This window comes from Silurus aristotelis (assembly GCF_946808225.1).
Source record: "Silurus aristotelis genome assembly, chromosome: 20".
In the NCBI taxonomy this organism is placed as follows: Eukaryota; Metazoa; Chordata; class Actinopteri; order Siluriformes; family Siluridae; genus Silurus; species Silurus aristotelis.
Window position 1 is genome coordinate 4,501,016 of NC_139593.1, and position 27,519 is coordinate 4,528,534.

At 36.7% G+C, this 27,519-nt stretch overlaps 1 long non-coding RNA gene across 2 annotated transcripts; it reads left to right on the plus strand.

Moving 5' to 3' along the window:
• Positions 1-5,781: 5,781 nt before the first annotated feature.
• On the plus strand, positions 5,782-25,127 carry LOC310715840. Of its 2 annotated transcripts, XR_014530414.1 has the most exons (4): positions 5,782-6,134; positions 8,623-8,708; positions 8,870-8,953; positions 24,877-25,127. It is a non-coding gene; the product is annotated as an uncharacterized lncRNA (long non-coding RNA). The 2 variants fall into 2 exon arrangements; XR_014530415.1 differs by lacking the exon at positions 5,782-6,134 and having other exon boundaries at positions 7,889-8,708.
• Positions 25,128-27,519: the final 2,392 nt, after the last annotated feature.

Here is a 27,519-nt window from a genome sequence, read left to right on the forward strand (position 1 = left end):
AGTCAAGTCAAGTCAAGTTTATTTGTATAGCGCTTTTCACAACAGACATTGTCTCAAAGCAGCTTTACAGAAAACAACAGTGAAGGTGAATGGTGTGCGTTTGTCCCTGATGAGCAAGCCATGGCGACAGTGGCAAGGAAAAACTCCCTTAGATGATATGAGGAAGAAACCTTGAGAGGAACCAGACTCAAAGGGGAACCCATCCTCATATGGGTGACATCAAGAGTTTGGTCATAAATCTTTCAACAATTCACAGCTCGATGATTGGATGACTCTCAGCGGTGTGCACCAATCCAAGAGAAGAAGGCGGGGAATTCAAAAATACTTTATTTTATATTAAATAAAAAAAAAAAAACGCATTTATATTTATTTTTATGAATTTACATATCCGATCTACATTTTAAACGCTATGAAAAAGATTTTTGATCAATTAATAACTACTAATAATTCATATAATAATATTGTATTGACAGGCATTTGACTCGGGCACACTTTTCTCATAATATTAATAATAATTATAATAATAATAATAATAATAATAATAATAATAATAATAATAATAATAATAATAATAGCACCTTTAAAAGTAATATATCAAAGCGCTTGCCAGGCATAGAAGGAATAAAAGTAATAAGGAAACGAATAAGAAAATAATTATAATAAGAAAAATAAAATAAGTAAAGAAACATCACAGAATACATCACAAAATGATAAAGATCACATAGAAGACATCTTCAAAAAAGTTTTAAGAGCAGATTTAAAACACTAAACATCTAATCTCAGTAAAAGAGAATTCCACAGCTTTGGTGCATGTGATGAAAAAGCCCGATTTCATTATAAGTTGATATTTAACCCGATTCTAATTCGTGCTCATTCTAAGGAAGGATTTTTCAAAGAAAATAAACTCAAACGTGTAGACATTAAAAATTGTGTTGGGTCAAAATAAACAATTAAATGACCAGGATCGTTGCATAAAAACAAAAGGAACATGCACGATTCTTTTAAAAACCATAAAACAGCAGGAGTTTCCAAACTTTTCCCAGGCTTTGGATATAATTATGCACTAAATTTGAGTTTATGGGTCTTTTGAGAGTTGAGTGTTTTCCCATCTTTCTTAAAGCGTCTGTTGTACCGGTTTCAAACAGCAGATGGCGCCAAATCACCATTAAATATTATAGCGACCTCAGTGCCTGTGAACGTTGAAAATATCTGAATATAAATTCACACACACACACACGCGCGCACAAACACACACACACACACACGCACAAACGCACACACACACACACACACACACACACACTGATCTGAGGGAAATTTCATTTCATTAAATATTTGATCAGGTTTTTTCAGTCAAACAATAAATAAAAATGATAAATATTGAAATAGTGTGTAGGTACAGTGTGTATGTGTGTGTGTGTGTGTGTGTGTGTGTGTGTGTGTGTGTGTGTGTGTGTGTGTGTGTGTTGGTGGGAGGAATAAAGACATAGATAGCCTCAGTAAGTAACACACACCCTGTACATTCCAGGGCAAAGAAAAAGAGTCGAGTCAGCGAAATTGGCATTCGGTATTAGAAAAACAAGGAAGAAGTGTGTGAGCCTGTGTGTGAGCATGTGTGTGTTTGTGTGTGTGTGTGTGTGTGTGTGTGTGTGTGTGTAAGTGTGAGTGCATGTTTAAAAGAAGAAAGTGAGAAAAAGAATGCAAGAAAGAGAAAGAAAAGAGGCTCTGAAGTTGTTCGGTTAATCTCCATAATTTACTGTGCTTCCTGGGGACGTGTTTAATTTCAAAGCACCCCCCCCCCCCCCCCCAAAAAAAAAAAAGAAAAAAAAAAAAGAAAAAAAAGAACTCGAGCCATTTCATTTTTGATTCGGCACTCGGCATGCTGAGAAGGTGGAGGACCAGCGGTGCCCTGGGGCCGAACACATCTGTGGGAGCAACATCTGTGGCCACGGATAATAATGTCAAGCTCTCACTCATTTTCTCTTTTTTTCTGTCTCTCACACACACACACACACACACACACACACACACACACACACACACACACACACACACACACACACACACACACTCTTACTTAAGTTCATATAAAAGAAAAAACAAGGCTTATCAGGGTTCACGCTCTGGTTTAGGAACTCGGTGTGCTATGTTTTTGTCGAACGTTGGAAGAACGTCAGTCGGCTTTTTTTTTTTTTTCTTCCTTGTGAGTCGCTGGGTTCAGGGCAGCCAAGGCCAACAGTGTCTCTCACATGGCTCTGTTTGTGTGAACACAGCTGCACAACTGTTTTGGACAAGTGATCTCTTTCTCTCTCTCTTTCTTGTCCTTTCTCTCCTTCTCTCTATCCCTCAGCCATCATCGTTCCCACACATGAAACCTGATCAGGATTCCAAGCTGTACCCTCCAGGATCCGTCCCGAATCGAAGCGCCGCCTGCCGCCTCGCTCTCCCGCGTCCTCCTGCTTCCTCCTGCCCTCCGTCTTGCACAACCCAGATGTTTTCCCTACCTGCATTCGCATGTGAACAAGCGTGGACGTGATCATGGTGTAGGGTACGAATCCAGGAGCTGTTTTGGGATCCGGGTACAAAATTCTGTAGAGGATCGTTGTTTGTTCTTTGTGGTGCGTGTGGCAACAACGACTTCAGCACGATGGGAAACAACTGATGTTTCTGTGATGCTTATGTGGGATTTTGAGTGATTCTTCTATCGTGTCTCATTCATGGTCTGTCAAAGTCTTTTTATTTGGTAAAGAGAGTCTTTAAGGTTCTCATTCCTGGTTAGACACAGTTATTATGGTTCTTCCTTTTTATGTTGTCCAAATTTCTAAGGTTCACCCACTTGGTATGTCCAAATCATTAATGGTTCTCAATCTTGGTAGGTCAACATCTTCAAGGTTGTTCCTCTTGGTTAGTCCAGGTTATTAAGGATCTCTCTCTTAGTTAGGTTCAGTCATGAATGTTCTCCAGTTTGGCAAGTCCCATTTATTAAGGTTCTACCTTTTGGTTATTTCAGATCTTCAAGGTTCTTCTTATTGGTAAATCCCAGTTAATATAATTCATCCTCTTGGTAGATCCAGATTTTTAAGGTTCTCACTTTTGGTTAGTCCCATTTATTAAGGTTCTCCCTCCTGGTTAGATCCAGTTTTTAATGTTCTTTCTTTTGGTTAATCCAAACCTTTATGGTTCTCGCTTTTGGTTAGTCCCATTTATTAAGATTCTACCTTTTTGTTAGTCCAGATCTTCAAGGTTCTCCTTCTTGGTAAGTCCAAATCATTAATGTTCAGCCACTTGGTAATTCCAAGCTTTAATGGTTCTCCCTTTAGTGTAGGTCCAATTATTAAGGTTTTCCCTCTTGGCAAGTCCTAGTTATTAAGGTTCTTCTCATTCTTGGTTGTCCAAATCTCCAAGGTTCTCCCACATATCACAAAAGTAAACTAAATAATCTGCTGCCAAAATCCCCAGATGTATTAGTATCTTAAACATCAAGACCACATCGACCAAGATTCTTCCCATCATCAATACTGCTTACTGAAAACTTCAAATGTTGAATATTTTACATTTCAAAGATGTAAAGACCCAAAACCCTTCAATTAAAAGCTCAAATACATCAATCCAGTGTTTTTCCTTGAGCTGTAATTGCACGTAAAACATGTAAAGGCACTTAAACCAGTTAAATCCCATCCTTTGACGACACACCATTCAGGGGAAGTGGAGTTTTACTTGTGTGTGTGTGTGTGTGTGTGTGTGCATGCACACACAGACACTTCCATTAATTCTGTTTCTGAGCCTCTAATTACTACGTGGGCCAAACACTCTGCCTTTGTTCGAACAGGCGACTGCTCCTGGAGTTCTCACGAGAAACGCCCACACACACTTTAGCATTGACCAGACAAGCCGCAATCCCCACGGACGGATGCGTCCTGCAGTATGTCCCGGCTACTTACGTATATTTCACAAACAAATTAAAATCGACACCTTTGTTCGATCAAACACCTGTACTTCTACACACTCTTCTTTCCCTCCATTCCTCTCTTCACTTTGACGTTATTGAACTGATTTGATTTCTGAAAGAATGAACAGAGCAAAATAGCAAACAGAAGAAAAAATTTATTCGAATTTCTATTCCTTAGACATTATGGCATCCGTGAAAGAAATACAAAGAAACTTGAGTTTTGTTCTCACTTGCTCTATGGAGCATAGAAGCTAGGCATATAATAGCCTGCAGAGGGGTTATTATATAGCTAGCTGAACACAGTGCAGGTGTAGGGATGTGGTACCTAGTTCTTAGTTTGCCATTAAAAAGCACAGTAAGTGTGAACATACAGTAGTTTATGTTTAATACTAGATAACTAGCATCATATCTAAAACTTAGATAACTAGCTTCATATTTAATACTGGATAAATAGCTTCATATGTAAAACTTAACTTAGATAACTAGCTTCATATTAGAAACTAGATAACTAGCGTTTTATTTAAAAATAGATAACCAGCTTCATATTTAAAACCAAATAACTCACTTCTTATTTACTACTAGATAATAAGTAGTAAAGTCCTTTATAGTCGTCTTTTAGTCCTTTATAGTCCACTTTTGCACAGTACTGTGTAATCAGTGTACAGTAGGTTTACTGGTCGGTGTTATTTTGTATTTTGGCAGTTATAGAGCACAGCGGATCTGTAGAAAGTCTGATAAAAAAGAAAAAGTTAGCATTAATGGATAGTCATGAAATGGTTCGCTAAGAGAAGTACATTTTGTGTGTGTGTGTGTGTGTGTGTGTGTGTGTGTGTGTGTGTGTGTGCGTGTTTAAGCATTTAATTCAACCCTTCCATTCTATTTGAGTGAGATGCAGGCCTTATCTGGATGTTGAATGTTTGTGTGTGTGTGTGTGTGTGTGTGTGTGTGTGTGTGTGTGTGTGTGTGTGTGTGTGTGTGATAAAGCAGCTCCGGATTTTGTAGGTGATCCAGAATAGGTGTTATCATAAGACACCGTGTGTCATCTGCATTTGCGGCGGTGAGGTGAGACAGAATTCCCGTCATTTTTTTTTTATAGAGGTGCGTCTCCTTTTCTTCCCGTGAGAGAAAAAGTGGGAGAGGAAGAGGCTTTGGGCGAGCAGTTTTGGTTGAAGAACACCCACATATTCACACACGCACTACTGTCTGATTACACACACATACACACACACACACACACACACACACACACACACACACACACACACACACACACACTCCTGTCTGAGTACGAAGACCCATCTGGGTGACTTTGCCTGTCTGCTGCCCCTCAGGCGAAACCAATTTCCCCTTCAATCACACTCAGACGCTCCTGCAGGACATGCTTGGACAAGAGGACACATCGTGGCTGTGGACGCTACGTCGTTATCCTAATCACACACTCACACACACACTCACACACACACACACACACACACACACACACACACACACACACGTCACCATATTTCCAGACGGCAGCTGATTCACAGCAATGATCCAATAACAGCCCTTGAGTCAGAAAACACAACGTCGTCTCTGTCTCATGGGATTACACGGATTAATCATTAAAACTCTTGGAGATTGATGGGATGTTATCTGCATCTGTCCATCATTTTATCACTTCTTGAAAAAAAAAAAAAAAAAAAAAACAGAATTGAATTAATTATTACCTGCTTTAGTTGGAAAACATACCAACTTCTACTAAGTGCTGACCCTGGAGACTACCTCCACTGATACATAATATGGCAAAAGTATTGGGACACCTGACTTTTTCAACCATATGTGGTTCTTCCCACTGTTCCTGCAAAATTGGAAGCGGACAATTGTATTGTCTCTGGATGGTAGCATGAAAATTTCCCTTTAATTGAACTAGGAGACCTAAATCCTTTCTAGCTCCTCGAAGATATGCTTTCTATGTGTTGGAAGATGTGGAAGGTCTCCTGCTATAGAGCTCTTAACCCCACTGAACACCTTTAGGATGATTCTTTTTTTAAGCTGACTGCACCCCAGGCCTCCTTCACACGGGCACACATGCATGTGCAAACACCTGACTGTGACTCATCATGGTAAGATTTGAGTAATGGTTAGTCAGGATTCAGTTGGAAAATTGCTGACGGTGCTCAATCTTCACCTCCACCCTGTAAAGGTGAGTGAAAAAGTAAAAGTTCAGCAGCTAATAACTTTCTAATAATAAAACAATTTATTTTGTTTTATGATAAGGATTATCTTATATAAAATAATGATATTCCAATATTCAGTGAGTATGTGAGTAGTGAGAGGTAGTGAGAGACAATCAGAGTCAGTGACAGACAATTAGAGGTAGTAAGTGGCTCTAAGAGAAAGCAAGAGAGAGTGAGAGGCTCTATGAGGCAGTGAGAGACTGCAAGAGAAAGCAAGAGACATTGAGAGGCTCTAAAATAGAGAGAGAGAGAGAGTGAGAGAGAGAGAGAGAGAGAGAGAGAGAGAGAGAGAGACAGAGAGAGAGAGAGAGAGAGAGAGAGAGAGAGAGAGAGGCTCTAAGAGGCATCAAGGGACAGAAAGAGGCTCTAAAAGGCGAAAAGACAGACAGACAGACAGACAGACAGACAGACAGACAGACAGACAGACAGACAGACAGACAGACAGACAGACAGACAGACAGACAGACAGACAGACAGACAGATAGATAGATAGATAGATAGATAGATAGATAGATAGATAGATCCACAAACATAGGCAATAAGGCATGCAAATAACCTTAACCACCGTCCTGTTCAGAAGACCCTTGATACCTACGCTACCCTTTACATTGGCATACAGTAGATCAATAGTCCTATTTCCCCTGGTGTTACAGTCCACATACTGGGAGAAAGCAGGTAGTGTTGTGTCCAGAGTAACAGGATTAAAGTCTCCAGAAATTAACAACAGCGCCTTGGGTGTTGTGTTTGTAACCTGTTTGTTGTTGTGACTTAAACTTGCAACAGTGGACTGTATGAGGTCTTACGCTACCTCCGTGTGGGCACATGGGGGGATGTAAACAATGTGAGCAATAACATGTCCAAACTCTCTGGGCAAGTAATAGTGATGCCTAAAGTTCGATGTCCCTGCAGCACATAATGCTCACATGCCCAGGATTACACCACTTCGTGTTCACATATATGACGAGTCCTCCTTCTGTCCACTCCCCGTAGGCTTTAGTGTCTCTGTCCGCCCTGACTGTGCTGAAGCTGGTAGCTCCACGTTAGCATCCGGAATGCTAGAGGCATCAAGAGATAGTGAGAGGCTCTCAAAGAAATCAAGAGACAGCAAGAGACTCTAAGAGGCAGTGAGAGACAGCAAGATGCTCTAAAAGGCAGCCAGAGACTGCCAGAGACAGTGATAGGCTACAGGAGACAGCAAGAGACATTGGAAGACAGCAAGAGCTTCTAAAAGGCATCAAGAGATAGCGAGAGGCTCTAAGAGACAGCAAGAGACTGCCAAAGGCTCTTAAAGCAAGTGAGAGTGTAAGAAGCTCTATAAAGCAGCAAGAGACAGTGAAAGGGTCTAAGAGGCAGCAAGAGACATCAAGTGGATATAAGAGACAGCAAGAGAAAGCAACAGACATTAAGAGACACAGAGAGCTCTAAAAGACAGTGGGAGACTGCAAAAGTCTCTAAGAGGGAGTGAGACTATAAGAGTACTGTAAGAGGCTATAAGAGGCAGTGAGAGAGAGAATTAGAGGTGCTAAGAGGCAGTAAGAAAAATATAGAAGGCTCTAAGAGACAGCAAGATTCAGCCAGGGACATTGAAAGCTAAAAGAGACAGCAAGAGTCATTAAGAGACTACAAGTGGCTCTAAGAGGCAGTGAGGAAGTGAGAGAGTAAGAAGCTCTATGAAGCAGCAAGAGACAGTGAAGGCTCTAAGAGGCAGCAAGAGACATTGAGTGGCTATAACAGACAGCAAGAGAAAGCAAGAGACATTGAGAGGCTACAAGAGACAGCAAGAGACATTAAGAGACAACGATAGGCTCTAAAAGGCATCAAGAGACAGTGTGAGGCTCTAAAAGACAGTGAGAGACATTTAAAGGCGTTAAGAGGCAGCGAAAGACATTGAGAGGCTATAAGTGGCAGCAAGCGACATTTAGAGGATATAACAGGCAGCAAGAGACATTGTGAGATAGTGGGAGACTCTAAGAGGCAGTGGGAGACAGCAAGAGGCAGCAAGAGACAGTGGGAGGCAGTGACATCTATTTGTTTTAATCCATTAAAAGTATCTGTATAAAAGTTGTTTTTAAAAATTGTGGCAAATTTGACAGAAGCACTGAAAATGGCTCAAATGCTGAAAAATGCAGCTTATGGAGCTCGCTAATGGCTCGGCCTACTCCGCTCATCTTTTGTGACGTGTCACCTTTCAGCGTTGACAGGTTTATACGCGAGCCGTTGATCTTGTGTCAGCTTTTGACAGCGTCAACTATCCTCATTACAATGAACAACAACGGGGTGCTTTCATTTTTTTCATGTGTCTGTGCAGGGTGTGTTTGTTTGTGCATGCTTATATGAACGTCTACATGTGTGTGTGTATGTGATGGGGGGGTGTTTGTGCACGTGTCTTTAATTGGGTGTGTGTGTGTGTGTGTGTGTGTGTGTGTGTGTGTGTGTGTGTTTGTGTGTGTTTAGAAGGACACACCTGGCAGCTCCGCTTTGTTCCAGAGTCGGCACCGAGACGATTTCCCAGACTAAATCATCAATGGCTACTAATACCCGTGAGAGACCTCACACTCTCTCTCTCTCTCTCTCTCTCTCTCTCTCTCCTTCTCTCACTTCTCATTTGGACATTCTTTCCCTCTCTCACTCTCTTTCTATCTTTCATTCCCTGGTGATAATCATGCAGCACAACTTTCTGGGCTTTTTATTTTTTCTGAAGGGAGTTTTGGCAACGTGCGATCTTGTTTTGGATTTGTAGTTTATTCACACGGCACACGCCCCACAGCCGTACCTGCAACGACAGGTTAGGAGTCGAAGGAGTGTGTTTGTATGTGTGTGTGTGTGTGTGTGTGTGTGTCTGTGTATGTATGTGTGAGACACACCCCATTCTGGCGGCTACTGCTTAAGCTAAGCGTATCATGTCATGCCAGGAAAATCCAGCCATCGGGGCAGGTGACATCATCCAGGGAAACCTCTGATGGGCTCTGCTGGGTTTTTGGGGGGGTCTGGGAAGGATTTGTGTGTGTGTGTGTGTGTGTGTATTTGTGCGTTTGTGTTTAAGGGGTCTGAGTAGTGAGGGCATCTCTCTTCAAAAAAGCTGTCAATCAATGATTGTCACAATGCAGACATGAGAGACTAAATTATACTGCATGCAATGTGTGTGTGTGTGTGTGTGTGTGTGTGTGTGTGTGTGTGTGGTTGGGGGGGGGGGGGTGACTTCAGGCAATTTGCTTAATCAGAATGTGTTTGTGTGTGTCTAAAGAACTGTAGCCAAGCTGCTACATCAGAACCAGAATCTGTGTGTGTGTGTGTGTGTGTGTGTGTGTGTGTGTCTATTTATGTGTCTGTGTGTAAGAGTAAGGAGCGTCAGACAAGTTGCTGCATCAGATGCAGAATCTTCATGTGTGTGTGTGTGTGTGTGTGTGTGTGTGTCTGTGTGTGTCTGTGTGTAAGAGTAAGGAGCGTCAGACAAGTTGCTGCATCATATGCAGAATCTTCATGTGTGTGTGTGTGTGTGTGTGTGTGTGTGTGTGTGTGTGTCTGTGTGTAAGAGTAAGGAGCGTCAGGCAAGTTGTGTGTGTGTTTGTAAGGAACTTCAGGCAAGTTACTGCATCAGAACCAGAATCTCTGTGTGTGTGTGTGTGTGTGTGTGTGTGTGTCTATTTCTGTGTCTGTGTGTAAGAGTAAGGAGCGTCAGACAAGTTGCTGCATCAGAACCAGAATCTGTGTGTGTGTGTGTGTCTATTTCTGTGTCTGTGTGTAAGAGTAAGGAGCGTCAGACAAGTTGCTGCATCAGATGCAGAATCTTCATGTGTGTGTGTGTGTGTGTGTGTGTGTGTGTGTGTGTGTGTGTGTCTATTTCTGTGTCTGTGTGTAAGAGTAAGGAGCGTCAGACAAGTTGCTGCATCAGAACCAGAATCTGTGTGTGTGTGTGTGTCTATTTCTGTGTCTGTGTGTAAGAGTAAGGAGCGTCAGACAAGTTGCTGCATCAGATGCAGAATCTTCATGTGTGTGTGTGTGTGTGTGTGTGTGTGTGTGTGTGTCTGTGTGTCTGTGTGTCTGTGTGTCTGTGTGTAAGAGTAAGGAGCGTCAGACAAGTTGCTGCATCATATGCAGAATCTTCATGTGTGTGTGTGTGTGTGTGTGTGTGTGTGTGTGTGTGTGTAAGAGTAAGGAGCGTCAGGCAAGTTGTGTGTGTGTTTGTAAGGAACTTTAGGCAAGTTACTGCATCAGAACCAGAATCTCTGTGTGTGTGTGTGTGTGTGTGTGTGTGTGTGTGTGTGTGTGTGTGTGTGTGTGTGAAGAACATCAGGCAATGTCCTGCTACGAAATTGCTGCATCAGAACCCAAACCTGTGTGTGTGGTATGTAAGTTCGAAACGCCTCTACATATTACGTCCTCTGGCTCCTTGTGCATTTGTCTCTGTTGCTCCTGGCATCTCTCCAGGCTTTTCTTCTGCTGCAGAATGGGAAAAGTAAATTCCCCTCCGCAAAACAGCTCAGAGTCTCAGTTTCGCTGCTACGCCCTTCTCCACTCTGCTCCTCACCACTCCGGCACATTGCTTCGTGATTACGTTTCCCAAACAGGGTGTGGAACCCAGACTCAGCTCAATCGAAGAACCGAAAACGCAGTGCCAGGAACCCTAGCAGATCCCATTCATGCCAGTCTTATTGATTATCATTATCATCATTATTATTATTAATAATATTATTATTATTAGTGCTGCTCAGAAAGTATCTGATACAGACTTTTTTAACTGCATTCTCCCCTCCTCATCTCTATTTCTCCCAGATGGTTCATCTAAAAACCCAGGCTGTCTGGTCCATTGTACTATAAAGTCGGATATTTCCGAGTCGGACTTCCATCTAAATGCGTTCCAGATCTGCAAAAAAGGGAAAAAAAAACATAGATGCCTCCAGTGAATTAATGTTTCCAAGTTTGTAAGACAAATTGTGGAATCCTCTAGGCTAAAGAACATCACTCAACTCAACACACCACGTTAGCGAGAAAGCTAGCAGGAAAGCGCACAAATATATATATATATATATATATATATATATATATATATATATATATATATATATAAACACAGTCTCGAAACGTTTTCTTTTCATAAATGCAACATGTTTCTTAAATGACGAAATAAGTATATTTTCCTACATTTAGAGAACAATGCAAACAAGATGCATTTGCTACTATGATTACATCTGCTACAATGGATTCCAGATTGTTCTACATAAATACAGACAAGTATACTGATCAAATTTATACGTTTATTTCTCAAGTAGTTTTTTTGAAGAATGTTTTACTCGTCAGTGTTTTGGGGATAAGTTTGGCTCTGCTAATCTCAGTTAATAAATCACTTACACTATACACTAATCACTTACACAATACACTAATCACTTACACTATACACTAATCACTTACACTATACACTAACCACTTACACTATACACTAATCACTTACACAATACACTAATCACTTACACTATACACTAATCACTTACACTATACACTAATAAATTACACTTTACACTAATCACTTACACAATACACTAATGAATTACACTTTACACTAATCACTTACACAATACACTAATCACTTACACTATACACTAACCATTTACACTATACACTAATCACTTACACTATACACTACTCACTTACACAATACACTACTCACTTACACTATACACTAACCACTTACACTATACACTAATCACTTACACTATACAGTAATCACTTACACAATACACTACTCACTTACACTATACACTAACCACTTACACAATACACTACTCACTTACACTATACACTAATCACTTACACTATACAGTAATCACTTACACAATACACTAATAAATTACACTTTACACTAATCACTTACACAATACACTAATGAATTACACTTTACACTAATCACTTACACAATACACTAATCACTTACACTATACACTAACGATTTACAATATACACTAATCACTTACACTATACACTAACCACTTACACTATACACTAACCACTTACAATATACACTACTCACTTACACAATACACTACTCACTTACACTATACACTAATCACTTACACTATACACTAACCATTTACACTATACACTAATCACTTACACTATACACTAACCACTTACACTATACACTACTCACTTACACAATACACTACTCATTTACACTATACACTAACCACTTACACTATACACTAATCACTTACACTATACAGTAATCACTTACACAACACACTACTCACTTACACTATACACTAATCACTTACACTATACACTAACCACTTACACAATACACTACTCACTTACACTATACACTAACCACTTACACTATACACTAATCACTTACACTATACAGTAATCACTTACACAATACACTAATAAATTACACTTTACACTAATCACTTACACAATACACTAATGAATTACACTTTACACTAATCACTTACACAATACACTAATCACTTACACTATACACTAACGATTTACACTATACACTAATCACTTACACTATACACTAACCACTTACACTATACACTAACCACTTACAATATACACTACTCACTTACACAATACACTACTCACTTACACTATACACTAATCACTTACACTATACACTAACCATTTACACTATACACTAATCACTTACACTATACACTAACCACTTACACTATACACTAACCACTTACAATATACACTACTCACTTACACAATACACTACTCACTTACACTATACACTAACCACATACACTATACACTAATCACTTACACTATACACTACTCACCTACACTATACACTAATCACTTACACAATACACTAACCACTTACACAATACACTAACCACTTACACTATACACTAATCACTTACACAATACACTAACCACTTACAATATACACTACTCACTTACACAATACACTATTTACTTACACTATACACTAATCACTTACACTATACACTAATCACTTACACTATACACTAACCCCTTACACTATACACTAATCACTTACACAATACACTAATCACTTACACTATACACTACTCACTTACACAATACACTACTCACTTAAACTATACACTAACCACTTACACTATACACTACTCACTTACACAATACACTACTCACTTACACTATACACTACTCACTTACACAATACACTACTCACTTAAACTATACACTAATTACTTACACAATACACTAATCACTTACACTATACACTAATCACTTACACAATACACTAATCACTTACACTATACACTAATCATTTACACTATACACTAACCACTTATACTATACACTAATCACTTACACTATACACTAACCACTTACACTATACACTACTCACTTACACAATACACTACTCACTTACACTATACACTAATCACTTACACAATACACTAACCACTTACACTATACACTAATCACTTACACTATACACTAATCACTTACACTATATACTAATCACTTACACTATACACTAACCCCTTACACTATACACTAATCACTTACACAATACACTAATCACTTACACTATACAGTACTCACTTACACAATACACTACTCACTTAAACTATACACTAACCACTTACACTATACACTACTCACTTACACAATACACTACTCACTTAAACTATACACTAATTACTTACACAATACACTAATCACTTACACTTTACACTAATCACTTAAACAATACACTAATCACTTACACTATACACTAATCATTTACACTATACACTAATCACTTACACTATACACTAATCACTTACACAATACACTAATCACTTACACTATACACTGATCACTTACACAATACACTAATCACTTACACTATACACTAATCACTTACACAATACACTAATCACTTACACTATACACTAATCACTTACACTATACACTAATCACTTACACTATACAGTAATCACTTACACAACACACTACTCACTTACACTATACACTAATCACTTACACTATACACTAACCACTTACACAATACACTACTCACTTACACTATACACTAACCACTTACACTATACACTAATCACTTACACTATACAGTAATCACTTACACAATACACTAATAAATTACACTTTACACTAATCACTTACACAATACACTAATGAATTACACTTTACACTAATCACTTACACAATACACTAATCACTTACACTATACACTAACGATTTACACTATACACTAATCACTTACACTATACACTAACCACTTACACTATACACTAACCACTTACAATATACACTACTCACTTACACAATACACTACTCACTTACACTATACACTAATCACTTACACTATACACTAACCATTTACACTATACACTAATCACTTACACTATACACTAACCACTTACACTATACACTAACCACTTACAATATACACTACTCACTTACACAATACACTACTCACTTACACTATACACTAACCACATACACTATACACTAATCACTTACACTATACACTACTCACCTACACTATACACTAATCACTTACACAATACACTAACCACTTACACAATACACTAACCACTTACACTATACACTAATCACTTACACAATACACTAACCACTTACAATATACACTACTCACTTACACAATACACTATTTACTTACACTATACACTAATCACTTACACTATACACTAATCACTTACACTATACACTAACCCCTTACACTATACACTAATCACTTACACAATACACTAATCACTAACACTATACACTACTCACTTACACAATACACTACTCACTTAAACTATACACTAACCACTTACACTATACACTACTCACTTACACAATACACTACTCACTTACACTATACACTACTCACTTACACAATACACTACTCACTTAAACTATACACTAATTACTTACACAATACACTAATCACTTACACTTTACACTAATCACTTACACAATACACTAATCACTTACACTATACACTAATCATTTACACTATACACTAACCACTTATACTATACACTAATCACTTACACTATACACTAACCACTTACACTATACACTACTCACTTACACAATACACTACTCACTTACACTATACACTAATCACTTACACAATACACTAACCACTTACACTATACACTAATCACTTACACTATACACTAATCACTTACACTATATACTAATCACTTACACTATACACTAACCCCTTACACTATACACTAATCACTTACACAATACACTAATCACTTACACTATACAGTACTCACTTACACAATACACTACTCACTTAAACTATACACTAACCACTTACACTATACACTACTCACTTACACAATACACTACTCACTTAAACTATACACTAATTACTTACACAATACACTAATCACTTACACTTTACACTAATCACTTAAACAATACACTAATCACTTACACTATACACTAATCATTTACACTATACACTAATCACTTACACTATACACTAATCACTTACACAATACACTAATCACTTACACTATACACTGATCACTTACACAATACACTAATCACTTACACTATACACTAATCACTTACACTATACACTAATCACTTACACAATACACTAATCACTTACACTATACACTAATCACTTACACTATACACTAACCACTTACACTGTACACTAACCACTTACACAATACGCTAATCACTTACACATTACACTAACCACTTACACTATACACTAATCACTTACACAATACACTAATCACTTAAACAATACACTAATCACTTTCACTATACACTAATCACTTTCACTATACACTAACCATTTACAATATACACTAATCACTTACACTATACACTAATCACTTACACAATACACTAACCACTTACACTATACAGTAATCACTTACACAATACACTAATCACTTACAATATACACTAATCACTTACACTATACACTAATCACTGACACTATACACTAACCACTTACACTATACACTAACCATTTACACTATACACTAACCACTTACACAATACACTAACCACTTACACAATACACTAACCACTTACACTATACACCAACCACTTACAATATAGACTAATAACTTACACAATACACTAACCACTTACACTATACACTAATCACTTACACTATACACTAATCACTTACACAATACACTAATCACTTACACTATACACTAACCACTTACACTATACACTAATCACTTACACTATACACTAACCACTTACACTATACACTAACCATTTACAATATACACTAACCACTTACACTATACACTAACCACTGACACTATACACTAACCACTTACACTATACACTAATCACTTACACTATACACTAATCACTTACACAATACACTAACCACTTACACTATACACTAATCACTTACACTATACACTAACCACTTACACAATACACTAATCACTTACACAATACACTAACCATTTACAATATACACTAACCACTTACACTATACACTAACCACTTACACTATACCCTAACCATTTACAATATACACTAACCACTTACACTATACACTAACCACTTACACTATACACCAACCACTGACACTATAAACTAACCACTTACACAATACACTAACCACTTACACTATACACTAACCACTTACACAATACACTAATCACTTACACTATACACTAACCACTTACACAATACACTAACCATTTACAATATACACTAACCCCTTACACTATACACTAACCACTAACACTATACACTAACCACTTACACTATACACTAATCACTTACACTATACACTAATCACTTACACAATACACTAATCACTTACACTATACACTAACCACTTACACTATACACTAATCACTTACACTATAGACCAATCACCTAAACTATACACTAATCACTTACACAATACACTAACCACTTACACTATACACTAATCACTTACACTATACACTAATCACTTACACAATACACTAACCACTTACACTATACACTAATCACTTACACTATACACTAACCACTTACACTATACACTAATCACTTTCACTATACAATAATCACTTACACTATACACTCATCACTTACACAATACACTAACCACTTACACTATACACTAATCACTTACACTATAGACCAATCACCTAAACTATACACTAACCATTTACACTACACACTAATCACTTACACAATACACTAACCACTTACACTATACACTAATCACTTACACTATACACTAATCACTAATCACTTACACTAAACACTAACCATTTACAATGTAAACTAATCACTTACACTATACACTAACCACTTACACTATACACTAACCACTTACACTATACACTAACCACTTACACAATACACTAACCATTTACAATATACACTAACCACTTACACTATACACTAACCACTTACATAATACACTAACCACTTACAATATACACTAATCACTTACACTATACACTAACCACTGACACTATACACTAACCACTTACACTATACACTAACCACTGACACTATACACTAATCACTGACACTATACACTAACCATTTACAATAAACACTAACCACTTACACTATACACTAACCACTTACACTATACACTAATCACTTACACTATACAGTAATCACTTACACAATACACTAATAAATTACACTTTACACTAATCACTTACACAATACACTAATGAATTACACTTTACACTAATCACTTACACAATACACTAATCACTTACACTATACACTAACGATTTACACTATACACTAATCACTTACACTATACACTAACCACTTACACTATACACTAACCACTTACAATATACACTACTCACTTACACAATACACTACTCACTTACACTATACACTAATCACTTACACTATACACTAACCACTTACACTGTTTACTAATCACTCACACTATACACTAACCACTTACACAATACACTAATTACTTACACTATACACTAATCACTTACACTATCACTTACACTATAGACTAATCACTTACACTATACACTAATCACTTACACTATACACTAACCACTTACACTATACACTAACCACTTACACTATACACTAATCACTTACACTATACACTACTCACTTACACAATACACTACTCACTTACACTATACACTAACCACTTACACTATACACTAATCACTTACACTATACAGTAATCACTTACACAATACACTACTCACTTACACTATACACTAACCACTTACACAATACACTACTCACTTACACTATACACTAACCACTTACACTATACACTAATCACTTACACTATACAGTAATCACTTACACAATACACTAATAAATTACACTTTACACTAATCACTTACACAATACACTAATGAATTACACTTTACACTAATCACTTACACAATACACTAATCACTTACACTATACACTAACGATTTACACTATACACTAATCACTTACACTATACACTAACCACTTACACTATACACTAACCACTTACAATATACACTACTCACTTACACAATACACTACTCACTTACACTATACACTAATCACTTACACTATACACTAACCATTTACACTATACACTAATCACTTACACTATACACTAACCACTTACACTATACACTACTCACTTACACAATACACTACTCATTTACACTATACACTAACCACTTACACTATACACTAATCACTTACACTATACAGTAATCACTTACACAATACACTACTCACTTACACTATACACTAATCACTTACACTATACACTAACCACTTACACAATACACTACTCACTTACACTATACACTAACCACTTACACTATACACTAATCACTTACACTATACAGTAATCACTTACACAATACACTAATAAATTACACTTTACACTAATCACTTACACAATACACTAATGAATTACACTTTACACTAATCACTTACACAATACACTAATCACTTACACTATACACTAACGATTTACACTATACACTAATCACTTACACTATACACTAACCACTTACAATATACACTACTCACTTACACAATACACTACTCACTTACACTATACACTAATCACTTACACTATACACTAACCATTTACACTATACACTAATCACTTACACTATACACTAACCACTTACACTATACACTAACCACTTACAATATACACTACTCACTTACACAATACACTACTCACTTACACTATACACTAACCACTTACACTATACACTAATCACTTACACTATACACTACTCACCTACACTATACACTAATCACTTACACAATACACTAACCACTTACACAATACACTAACCACTTACACTATACACTAATCACTTACACAATACACTAACCACTTACAATATACACTACTCACTTACACAATACACTATTTACTTACACTATACACTAATCACTTACACTATACACTAATCACTTACACTATACACTAACCCCTTACACTATACACCAATCACTTACACAATACACTAATCACTTACACTATACACTACTCACTTACACAATACACTACTCACTTAAACTATACACTAACCACTTACACTATACACTACTCACTTACACAATACACTACTCACTTACACTATACACTACTCACTTACACAATACACTACTCACTTAAACTATACACTAATTACTTACACAATACACTAATCACTTACACTTTACACTAATCACTTACACAATACACTAATCACTTACACTATACACTAATCATTTACACTATACACTAACCACTTACACTATACACTATACACTAATCACTTACACTATACACTAACCACTTACACTATACACTACTCACTTACACTATACACTAATCACTTACACTATATACTAATCACTTACACTATACACTAACCCCTTACACTATACACTAATCACTTACACTATACACTACTCACTTACACAATACACTACTCACTTAAACTATACACTAACCACTTACACTATACACTACTCACTTACACAATACACTACTCACTTAAACTATACACTAATTACTTACACAATACACTAATCACTTACACTTTACACTAATCACTTAAACAATACACTAATCACTTACACTATACACTAATCATTTACACTATACACTAATCACTTACACTATACACTAATCACTTACACAATACACTATTTACTTACACTATACACTAATCACTTACACAATACACTAATCACTTACACTATACACTACTCACTTACACTATACACTACTCACTTACACAATACACTAATCACTTACACTATACACTAATCACTTACACTATACACTACTCACCTACACTATACACTAATCACTTACACAATACACTAACCACTTACACAATACACTAATCACTTACACAATACACTAATCACTTACACTATACACTAATCACTTACACTATACACTAATCACTTACACTATATACTAATCACTTACACTATACACTAACCCCTTACACTATACACTAATCACTTACACTATACACTACTCACTTACACAATACACTAATCACTTACACTATACACTAATCACTTACACTATACACTACTCACCTACACTATACACTAATCACTTACACTATACACTAACCACTTACACTATACACTAATTACTTACACAATACACTAATCACTTACACTTTACACTAATCACTTAAACAATACACTAATCACTTACACTATACACTAATCATTTACACTATACACTAATCACTTACACTATACACTAATCACTTACACAATACACTATTTACTTACAATATACACTACTCACTTACACAATACACTATTTACTTACACTATACACTAATCACTTACACTATACACTAATCACTTACACTATACACTAACCCCTTACACTATACACTAATCACTTACACAATACACTAATCACTTACACTATACACTACTCACTTACACAATACACTACTCACTTAAACTATACACTAACCACTTACACTATACACTACTCACTTACACTATACACTACTCACTTACACAATACACTACTCACTTAAACTATACACTAATTACTTACACAATACACTAATCACTTACACTTTACACTAATCACTTACACAATACACTAATCACTTACACTATACACTAATCATTTACACTATACACTAACCACTTACACTATACACTAATCACTTACACTATACACTAACCACTTACACTATACACTACTCACTTACACAATACACTACTCACTTACACTATACACTAATCACTTACACAATACACTAACCACTTACACTATACACTAATCACTTACACTATACACTAATCACTTACACTATACACTAATCACTTACACTATATACTAATCACTTACACTATACACTAACCCCTTACACTATACACTAATCACTTACACAATACACTAATCACTTACACTATACACTACTCACTTACACAATACACTACTCACTTAAACTATACACTAACCACTTACACTATACACTACTCACTTACACAATACACTACTCACTTAAACTATACACTAATTACTTACACAATACACTAATCACTTACACTTTACACTAATCACTTAAACAATACACTAATCACTTACACTATACACTAATCATTTACACTATACACTAATCACTTACACTATACACTAATCACTTACACAATACACTATTTACTTACACTATACACTAATCACTTACACAATACACTAATCACTTACACTATACACTACTCACTTACACTATACACTACTCACTTACACAATACACTAATCACTTACACTATACACTAATCACTTACACAATACACTAATCACTTACACTATACACTAATCACTTACACTATACACTAACCACTTACACTGTACACTAACCACTTACACAATACGCTAATCACTTACACATTACACTAACCACTTACACTATACACTAATCACTTACACAATACACTACTCACTTAAACAATACACTAATCACTTTCACTATACACTAATCACTTTCACTATACACTAACCATTTACAATATACACTAATCACTTACACTATACACTAATCACTTACACAATACACTAACCACTTACACTATACAGTAATCACTTACACAATACACTAATCACTTACAATATACACTAATCACTTACACTATACACTAATCACTGACACTATACACTAACCACTTACACTATACACTAACCATTTACACTATACACTAACCACTTACACAATACACTAACCACTTACACAATACACTAACCACTTACACTATACACTAACCACTTACAATATACACTAATAACTTACACAATACACTAACCACTTACACTATACACTAATCACTTACACTATACACTAACCACTTACACAATACACTAATCACTTACACTATACACTAACCACTTACACTATACACTAACCACTTACACTATACACTAATCACTTACACTATACACTAACCACTTACACTATACACTAACCATTTACAATATACACTAACCACTTACACTATACACTAACCACTGACACTATACACTAACCACTTACACTATACACTAATCACTTACACTATACACTAATCACTTACACAATACACTAACCACTTACACTATACACTAATCACTTACACTATACACTAACCACTTACACAATACACTAATCACTTACACAATACACTAGCCATTTACAATATACACTAACCACTTACACTATACACTAACCACTTACACTATACACTAACCATTTACAATATACACTAACCACTTACACTATACACTAACCACTTACACTATACACTAACCACTGACACTATACACTAACCACTTACACTATACACTAACCACTTACACAATACACTAATCACTTACACTATACACTAACCACTTACACAATACACTAACCATTTACAATATACACTAACCACTTACACTATACACTAACCCCTTACACTATACACTAACCACTGACACTATACACTAACCACTTACACTATACACTAATCACTTACACTATACACTAATCACTTACACTATACACTAACCACTTACACTATACACTAATCACTTACACTATAGACCAATCACCTAAACTATACACTAATCACTTACACAATACACTAACCACTTACACTATACACTAATCACTTACACTATACACTAATCACTTACACAATACACTAACCACTTACACTATACACTAATCACTTACACTATACACTAACCACTTACACTATACACTAATCACTTTCACTATACACTAATCACTTACACTATACACTCATCACTTACACAATACACTAACCACTTACACTATACACTAATCACTTACACTATAGACCAATCACCTAAACTATACACTAACCATTTACACTACACACTAATCACTTACACAATACACTAACCACTTACACTATACACTAATCTCTTACACTATACACTAATCACTAATCACTTACACTAAACACTAACCATTTACAATGTAAACTAATCACTTACACTATACACTAATCACTTACACTATACACTAACCACTTACACTATACACTAACCACTTCAACTATACACTAATCACTGACACTATACACTAACCACTTACACTATACACTAACCACTTACACTATACACTAACCACTTACACAATACACTAACCATTTACAATATACACTAACCACTTACACTATACACTAACCACTTACATAATACACTAACCACTTACAATATACACTAATCACTTACACTATACACTAACCACTGACACTATACACTAACCACTTACACTATACACTAACCACTGACACTATACACTAATCACTGACACTATACACTAACCATTTACAATAAACACTAACCACTTACACTATACACTAATCACTTACACAATACACTTATCACTCACACTATACACTAACCACTTACACTGTTTACTAATCACTCACACTATACACTAACCACTTACACAATACACTAATTACTTACACTATACACTAATCACTTACACTATCACTTACACTATAGACTAATCACTTACACTATACACTAATCACTTACACTATACACTAACCACTTACACTATACACTAACCACTTACACTATACACTAATCACTTACACTATACACTAACCACTTACACTATACACTAATTACTTACACTATACACTAACCACTTACACTATAGACTAATCACTTACACTATCACTTACACTATACACTAATCACTCACACTATACACTAATCACTCACACTATACACTAATCACTTTCACTATACACTAACCACTTACACTATACACTAACCATTTACAGTATACACTAACCACTTACACTATACACTAACCATTTATAGTATACACTAACCACTTACACTATACACTAATCACTTACACTATACTCTAATCACTTACAATATACACTAATCACTTACACTATACACTAATCACTTACACTATACTCTAATCACTTACAATATACACTAATCACTTACACTATACACTAATCAACCTACACTATCCACTAATCACTTTACACTATACCCTTACACCTGTGATGACGTACCTCCACCTCAGGTACCAAAAGGGCAAGCACTCCAAACTCAACCACCAGCAGTGTGCGTAAGGACGGCACAGCCCAGCATAGCAAACGAGGAGGCATGGCGTCCTTACAAGACACGGCTGGAGCTCAATTGGAGCCCGGCGAGTCTTATAAAAGGCAGCCGGAAGGACAATGAGTTGAAGAACCTTGGGCTCCTGACTAATATCGGTTCTCTCCCGCTTTCTCTCACTACAGACTAAAGATGGCAGATGTGGAAGAGGAATTTCCCCCGGACCCTCGCAACGCCTCGTAAGTGAAAGAGACTCATCAGCCCTGAGGCAGTAAGACCCTGACCCCTACGAGCCGATGGTGACTGTGGCAGAGTCAGCCCACCTGTCGGGACCTGAGGCATCCAGCCACACCTCACTCCCTTACCCCGGCACCAGAACACTATCCCCTTCCTTTTACTTCAAATTTCTGGTCGCTAATAAAGACACTTTAACCCCAATTTAACTTTCTCGTGTTTGTGTTCAGCCCGAGTCACCACACACTATACAACATACACTTACAATACACACAATACACTAATCACTTACACTATAAACTTACACTATACACCAATCACTGTACACTATACACTTATTACTATACACTAATATACACTAACCACTATACACTCTACGCTAATCACTATACAATAATCACTATACACTTTATACTAATTACACCACACTTATCACTATACACTAATCACTGTACACTAATTACTCTACACTTATCACTCTACACTAATCACTATACACTAATCACTATACACTAATTACACTAATCACTCCACTCTAATCACTGTACACTGATCACTCTACAATATTCACTCTACACTAATCACTATAAACGATACACTTTACACTAATCACTCTACATGAATCACTCTACACTATTAACTATACACTTATCACTCTACACTAATCACTATACACTAATTACACTAATCACTCTAAACTATACACTCTACACTATACACTCTACAGGAATCCCTCCACACTATTTACTATACACTAATCACTCCACACTAATTACTCTAAACTATACACTCTATACTCTACACTAATCACTATACACTAATCACTCTACACTAATCACTGTAAACTATACACTTTACACTAATCACTGTACACTATACACGCTACACTAATCACTAATCACTATTCACTAATCACTATACACTAATCACTATTCACTTATCACTGTACACTACACACTCTACACTAATCACTCTACACTAATCACTCTACACTAATCACTATTCACTAATCACTGTACACTATACACTCTACACTAATCACTGTACACTATACACTAATCACTATACACTAATCACTATTCACTAATCACTGTACACTATACACTATACACTAATCACTTCACACTAATCACTATACACTAATCACTCTAAACGAATCACTATACACTAATTACTATACACTAATTACACTAATCACTCTAAACTATACACTCTACACGAATCACTCCACACTAATCACTCCACACTAATCACTCTGAACTATACACTCTACACTAATCACGCCACACTAATCACAGAGAAAAATCACATTTTTGAGCGATGTTTTACATTTCTGGCGCAGCTTTTTGTAAGGCCTTTTATTCCAAGTCTAATTTGTCTTTAAGCTGTGAAAGTGGCGTAAATCCTCACAGTAATTAAAGCTCTCGTAATCACTTGCTGAACACTGCTGCAGCTTTCAGCATCTGCATGCTCCGGCGTGATTCGTGTTTGCTCAGCCGGCACAAATCGAGTGTATCGCCTTGAGTGAAGGACACACACCGTGATCAGGGAGCAGAGCCAATCACAACACAGGAAGGAATGCAAATGCAGCTTGTAAAGCTGACGAGCCGCATGTGATGCTGAACAAAAACTCATCAAAACTCTGTTACATTATCACCCTGGGGTTAGTGTGTGTGTTAGATCAACAACTTGTTAGTGTGATGATGATGATGATGATGAGTTATTTCCACATAGACACACACATACACACAGACACACAAATATACACACTCATACACAAACATGCACATACACACGTAGAGACACACATACACATATTTTTAGCTGAGCATGAGATATACATAGTATCCACAGGTGTGTGTGTGTGTGTGTGTGTGAGACACAGACAGACACACACAGACAGACAGCCAAAAGTAGCCAGGACTATGAGATGTATGTAGTATTCACATGTGTGTTTGTAGATTGCAAACACTCACATACATTTACAGATGATGTAGGTGCACAGTTGTGGTTGTAGTGTTGAGGCTTGGAGACTTAACTGGATTTCTTGCTTTAGTAAAATGGTTTTCACCCTCCATATGTAAAATGCCTCTCTCTCTGTAATGCAACGTGTTGTTATATAGCGTTTTTGTATTGTATTGATGGTTTCTATTATTGCGACATGATAGTGGTGATATTAAGTGGTGGATTAAGTCGGGTACGCCCCCACTGAAGGCCCAGGTACCAAATGCACGGCCCACCACTGGTGTGTGTGTGTGTGTGTGTGTGTGTGTGTGTGTGTGTGTGTGCATGTGTGTGTGGAGGGGGGTTAAATATGTGAGTTGATTATGTTGATGGATTGAGTGTCATGCTGAACCTCAAAATGTGCTGTGATGGTTCCTTACTCTTTCGGATTTATGATGATTTACAAAACACACACATATACACATGCATGCACACACACACACACACACACACACACACACACACACACACACACACACACACACACACACACACTCTGTCCCAAAAGAGGCAGCATAACGCCCATGTTAAAAATACTGAGGTTTCACGATGGAAAGCCAATAAACATCAGAGCTTTTTCCATTGTCTTC